Source organism: Trichosurus vulpecula, chromosome 2 (genome assembly GCF_011100635.1).
Source record: "Trichosurus vulpecula isolate mTriVul1 chromosome 2, mTriVul1.pri, whole genome shotgun sequence".
NCBI classification, from domain to species: domain Eukaryota; kingdom Metazoa; phylum Chordata; class Mammalia; order Diprotodontia; family Phalangeridae; genus Trichosurus; species Trichosurus vulpecula.
This window is the reverse complement of record NC_050574.1, coordinates 44,215,015-44,222,051: the sequence shown is the minus strand read 5'-3', so window position 1 is coordinate 44,222,051 and position 7,037 is coordinate 44,215,015.

The window sequence follows — 7,037 nt, the reverse complement described above, 5'->3', positions numbered from 1 at the left end:
ACCCTCAGAATCTGTCTCTAGTTCTGAGATAATTCCCTTCTTTTATGTGAATTCCTTTTTTCAAGCTTTCCTCTAATGCTAAATCCTTGTGTTTCACAAAATAACTTTAACTCATTTAAGTAAGGAGGTGTATAGGCCCTGTTCAAATTCTGTATTGATTGATTAGATTCAATTTCCTAACAAAAGTAATGACATTTAAGTGGGTGGGATAATTGGGTGAAGTGGATAGAGAGCTCCAGGTATGGAGTCAGGAAGATCTGAGTTCAAATGTGACTTCAGATACTAGCTGTGTAACCCTGGGCAAGTCACTTAACCCTGTTTGCCTCAGTTTCCTTATCTGCAAAATGAACTGGAGAAAGAAATGGCAAACCACTCCAGTATCTTTGCTAAGAAAACTCCAAATGGGGCTATGGAGAGTCAGACACAGGGGAGATCCTATAAGAAGGATGCACACAGTAGAAGGCATTGAGGGATCTAGTCTCAAGATATAGGAAAAGGAGAAGTTAACAAATGCTGGTGGGAAATCATGCTATTATTATTAAAAAAACCATATTCCTATTTTTTTTCACTTCTTCAAAATCTGAGAGTAATGTATACACTCACCGAAGCATCCTCGATGAAGGTTTGAGAAGTGAATGATGAGACTTTTGCAAATGATACTCCATGGCAGACTACATCTTTAAGATTCCCCCAATTGAATGAAATGTGCTGGGAAGACTGGATTCCCCTGTGCTGCTTCTGTGTTAGTGTGGCCAAAAGTCAAATTTCAATGTAACTAGAGGAAACTGGGGGGATGCCACATGAGTCAAATTTAGGTATTTCCTAGAAAGTCTTAGATGAAGTCATGAGCCAAAGAGAGTGACAAGTCCTTAGTTCAGACTAAGAGCGTTAACTAAGCATAAACCAAGAACGTTAGTATCAAGAGAGGTATAATGAACTAGGGAGACAGATGTATTTGGCCCTCTTTTGGAGGATGTCCAGCATAGAGTCTAAACAGGAGAGGGATCCTCTAGAGGTGCTGAAGATTTCTAGATGCTCCTATTTGTGGGTGACATTGTGCTGATTACCCCTGGCACGTTACAGAGCCTTCTAACTGAGATCCACAACCACAGGAAAAGTTTGACTTAACAAATCACACAGGAATGGCCAAGTGGATGTAGAATGCCTATTGTCAAAATGAAATACAAGTTTTAAGGGTTATTTGCTATTTTGTATCACCTATGATATGGATCCCATTTTGCATTATGGATAATTAAAGGTTTATAGTAATTATTTTCTTTCTTCCTTTCTGTCCTTTCTTCTTTCTTTGCTGCCTTGCTCCTTCTTTCCTTTTTATTCATCTATTTATCTATGTAGCACAATAGTTATATCTCAAGTAAGGTGACCAGGGTTCAAATTGTTCCTTTGATGATTACCATCATTGTAACTCTGGGCAAGTCATTCAACCTACCTGTGACTCCTTGGTACTTGAAATCTCTCTCTGGCCACTTGTTAGTATTTTTTTTCTTTGATCTAGAAGCTCTGGATTTTGGCTATATTATTCCTGGGAGTTTTCATTTTGCCCTTTCTTAATTTAGGCCATAACCAGTAGATTCTTTCTGTTTCCACTTTGCCTTCTGATTCTAAGAGATCTTGGTCATTTTCTTCTATGATTTCTTAAAATATGATGTCTAGGATTTGTTTTTTTGTCATGGCTTTTAGGTAGCTCAGCAGTTCCTTAACTATTTCTTCTTCATCTGGTTTCTATGTCAGTTATTTTTGTTATAAGATATCTTACATTTTCTTCTATTATTTTCAGCTTTAACTTTGCTTTAATTTTTCTTGCTGTCTCATGGAATCATTTTCTGTTTGGTCTATTGTTACATTTTGTATTCCTTGCATCAAGCTGTTCCCTTTCCAATTCTTTCTTCCATAGCTTTCATTCTCTCCTTCCCCGCTCCCCCAAAACATACACTCCAACTGAAGACACTGTGTAAATAACGAGGTCGATGCAAGGTAGGAACAAAGTAGATCCAGGCTTCTTAATTTTTGTGTCTGTGTCAATGCCCCCCTTAGGCTGTCTGGCAAAGCCTATGGACCCTTTCTCAGAATAATATTTTTAAATGCATAAATCAAATATTGAGGAATTCAAAGGAAACAGATTGCCTTGAAATATAACAATCACAATACTAAAAACAAATAAACAAACAAACCAAGTTTAACAGCCCTGGTCAAGAACCTGTGGTGCAGATAGAGGGTCAAGGCACTGGCAGCTTGGGGCAGGTGGGTGGAGAAGACAAGAAGACTGAACCTGAGCTGTCTTGAAGGAAGCCAGGGGGACTTGACAGGCAGAGATGGGTCTTGGGAGAGAGTCATTGCAAAGGCACGAAGAGAGGAGATGGTGTGTCTGGGGTGAGGAAATCAGAGAGTGTTGGAAAGGAAGTAAAAAGTGAGAAGCCTAGAGAGATGAAAATCAAAGAAGTAATAAAAAGCTTTAAATGCCAAAGGAATTGTGTTTGACCCTGGGGGTGCTAGGGAGCCACCCACTGGTCCAATTCTCTTTTTCTTTTTGATGAAGTATGAGGTGAAGTCCTCAGTTGTGAGTGTGGGGTGCTGTGAGGGACTTGAGAGATGATGTTTGAAATATCTACTGTGGAAGATGGGATTTTTGTTGTTGTTCAGACATTTCAGTTATGTGCAACAATCCATGACCCCATTTGAGGTTTTCTTGGCAGAGACACTGGAGTGGTTTGCCATATCCTTCTCCAGCTCATTGTACAGATGAGGAAACTGAGGCAAACAGGGTGAAGTGATTTGCCCAGAGTCACACAGTTAGTAAATATCTGGGACTAGATTTGAATTCAGGAAGATGAATCTCACTGATTTCCAAGCCTGGTGTTCTATGTACTATAGTGCCACCTACCAGCTAGGGAAGGTAGGACAGTGGAATACAGAGAAGCAGTAGGTGATGCAGGAGAAAGTGTTGAACCTGCAGTTAGGAGGACCTGAATTCAAAGCCAGCCTCAGATACCTACTAGCTCCGTGTAATGCCAAGCAACATTGCACCCTTGAGGAGTTTGCTGTGGAAATATATATATATATATATATATATATATATATACACACACACAAATATATGCACACACACACATATATATTTATTTATTTGGGGTTAAACTGCAAAGTATAATGAACTCTCTATTTAACAACATAACTTATTACCAGGGTGGCCACATGGCCATAAACATACAGAAGTATATAACAATATAGCATACTCCCCACCTTATACTTATTTATGCAATCAGGGGATACCAGGCCAGGGTCTTCCCTAGTACAGCCCATCCTCAGGGGTAGCAGAGAACAAAACATATTCCACCCTTAGGTCACAGTAAATTACAATCCCCTCAATTCAAAATAAAATGTCCAAGTAAAGACTTCTTAGGGGCGTGTCCTTCTCCCCATGCTGCTGTTGCAGGCTCCCACCTGGCACTCTCAGGTCCAAAGACTTCAAGTCCCAACACTGCTCCAGCCTCTGCTTCCAAGTCCTGAGGGGCAGCTGGGCCACTGAGTTTAGAGGATGGTTCCCCAGGGGCCATGGCATTTCCCCCATCCCACCATAGACAACTCCACCCCCTGTGTCCCAACCCATTCCCAAGAGGGCTCAGCAGGAAAGCACATTCACTGCTCCCATCCTGCTGCAAAGCTTCCATCTCAACTTGGGGCTGAGTCCTGAGCTCCAGGGTTCTTCCTCCTGCAGGTCCAGGGACCAACAGCTCCTGGCTCCTGTCTGGGTTCACACTCAGGCAGCTCTCCACTCCTGCTCCATGTCCCACATCACAGGGGAAGGAACTGTTCTACTCCAAGCTTTCCCTGCTCCTGTCTGGGTCCAGGCACAGCAAGCTTCTGTCTTTGGCCCTCACCATCCCAACTCTGGAGCAGCTCATCCTCCCCCAGCTTCACATGGGGAGGGGCTGCTCTGGTCTGGGCTCTGGGCACAGAAAAATAATACAATAATTGGAAAACAAAAGACAATTATCCTAGTCTCACTAAACCCCATACTTTCCTTTAATATTCTATTTTAGTCCAGTGTTTCAGTGTTCTCACAAAGGTTGGTGTCAGAAGTCCCCTCTCTCTATCATTGATCTCTCTCTCTCCATTAGAGGTCTCCTCTCTTTATACATTTACCAGACCTAGAGAGAGAGCATCACCATCTGAGTTCAAGGGGGGGAGGGTGGTGGTTACCTCTTGGTGTGGGCTAAACATCCTTCTCTAAGTGAGCTCCCCACAGGCAATAGATCACCTTAGAGTATTTATACACTTTCTACTAACAGGCTCAGGTCCAGAAGGCAGCAGAGCCTACCTGACTCCGCACAGCTGTGACTCACCGGGGTTCAAAGGAGATTGATCCTTCAGATGTTTACAATTTAACAAGAGCCTGGGAAACTGAACTCCAAGAAAAATACCCAAAACAATAACAACAAAAATCCCACCTTGCTTGTGCTTACACTCTGTGACCCTGGGAAAGTCACTTAACCTGTCTGCCTCGGTTTCCTAATCTGTCAAATGGGGATAATCATAGCACCCACCTCCCAGGGTGGTCATGAAGATTAAATGAGATATCTGTAAAGCACTTTGCAATTTTAAAAAGCCATATAAACGCTAGCTATTATTGCACATATTATAATTCTTTGCTGTAGTCAAGGCCCAGTTAAGATAAAAAAAAAGAAAAATACGTAGAGGATCAGTCAGTTAAGCAGCCCATGAATGAGAGTGTTGGTAGGTGGTGGGAATAATTCAGAGAGGTTTGATGGTGAAAAACTCCAAGAAAGAGAGTTTCTGGTCATTAATAATCAATTTATTAATTACACTATCGAATTAATGGCTTAGAGTGAATGTCAGTGGTAACTGTTTGTCTTTGGAACAGCAACCCTGAGGGGCTTACCCTCCCAGCTTGATTTTTTTTTCTTTTTTTCTAATTAAAGGGGCCATTCCTTGGCTCCCTTCGTTTTTTTGCTTTGTCTTTTTTTGAGTTTTATTGTTTTTTTGTCTTTTTAATTTATTTAATATTTTTAATTTTCAGCATTGATTTACAATTTTCAGCATTGAATTACAAATTTTCTCACCATTTCTACCTTCCCCCACACTGCAAGATGGCATATATTCTGATTGCCCCGTTCTGCAGTCAGCCCTTCCTTCTGTCACCCTACTCCTCGCCATCCCCTTTTCCCTTACTTTCTTGTAGGGCAAGATAGATGTTTATGCCCCATTGCCTGTATATCTTATTTCCTAGTTGCATGCAAAAACTTTTTTTTGAACATCTTCTTTTAAAACTTTGAGCTCCAAATTCTCTCCCCTCTTCCCTCCCCACCACTCACCCTCCCTAAGAACGCAAGCAATTCAACATAGGCCACATGTGTATCATTATGCAAAACCCTTCCACAATACTCATGTTGTGAAAGACTAACTATATTTTGCTCCTTCCTATCCTATCCCCTTTTATTCAAATTTATCCCTTCACCCTGTCCCTTTTTGAAAGTGTTTGCTTCTGATTACCTCCTCCTCCTATCTGCCCTCCCTTCTATCGTCCCCCCCTTTTTATCTCCTTCCTTCTTCTTTCCTGTGGAGTAAGATACCCAATTGAGTGTGTATGTTATTCCCTCCTCAGGTCAATTCTGATGAGAGCAAGATTCACTCATTCCCCTTACCTGTCCCCTCTTCCCTTCCAACAAACTGCTTTTTCTTGCCACTTTTATGTGAGATAATTTTCCCCATTCTATCTCTCCCTTTCTCCCTCTCTCAATATATTCCTCTCTCATTCCTTAATTTGATTTTTTTTTAGACATCATCCCTTCATATTCAACTCACCCTGTGCCCTCTGTCTATACATATATGTATGTTCCCTTCAGCTACCCTAATACTGAGGTCTCATGAATTATACACATCATCTTTCCATGTAGGAATGTAAAGAAAACAGTTTAACTTTAGTATGATTTCTTTTACTTGTTTACCTTTTCATTCTTCTCTTGATTCTTGTGTTTGAAAGTCAAATTTTCTATTCAGCTCTTGTTTTTTCATGGAGAAAGCCTGAAAGTCCTCTATTTTATTGAAAGTCTATATTTTGCTTTGGAGCATGATACTCAGTTTGGCTGGGTAGGTGATCCTTGGTTTTAATCCTAGCTCCATTGACCTCCAGAATATCATATTCCAAGCCCTACAATCCCTTAATGTAGAAACTGTTAGATCTTGTGTTATCCTGATTGTGTTTCCACAATACTCAAATTGTTTCTTTCTGGCTACTTGTAGTATTTTCTCCTTCATCTGGGAGCTCTGGAATTTGGCGATAATATTCCTAGGGGTTTTCTTTTGGGGATCTTTTTCAGGAGGTGATCGGTAGATTCTTTCAATTTCTATTTTACCCTCTGGCTCTAGAATATCAGGGCAGTTCTCCTTGATAATTTCTTGAAAGATGATAACTAGGCTCTTTTTTTGATCATGGTTTTCAGGTAGTCCAATAATTTATTAAATTATCTCTCCTGGTTCTATTTTCCAGGTCAGTGGTTTTTCCAATGAGATATTTCACATTGTCTTCCATTTTTTCATTCCTTTGGTTCTGTTTTATAACATCTTGATTTCTCATAAAGTCACTAGCTTCCGCTTGCTCCAATCTAATTTTTAAGTTAGTATTTTCTTCAGTGGTCTTTTGGACCTCCTTTTCCATTTGGCTAATTCTGCCTTTCAGGGCATTCTTCTCCTCATTGGCTTTTTGGAGCTCTTTTGCCATTGAGTTAGTCTATTTTTTAAGGTGTTGTTTTCTTCAGTATTTTTTTGGGTCTCCTTTAGCAAGTCATTGACTTGTTTTTCATGGTTTTCTCACCTCACTCTCATTTCTCTTCCCAATTTTTCCTCTACTTCTCTAACTTGCTTTTCCAAATCCTTTTTGAGCTCTTCTATGGCCTGAGACCAGTTCATGTTTTTCTTGGAGGCTTTTGATGTAGGCTCTTTGACTTTGTTGACTTCTTCTGGCTGTATGTTTTGGTCTTCTTTCTCACCAAAGAAGG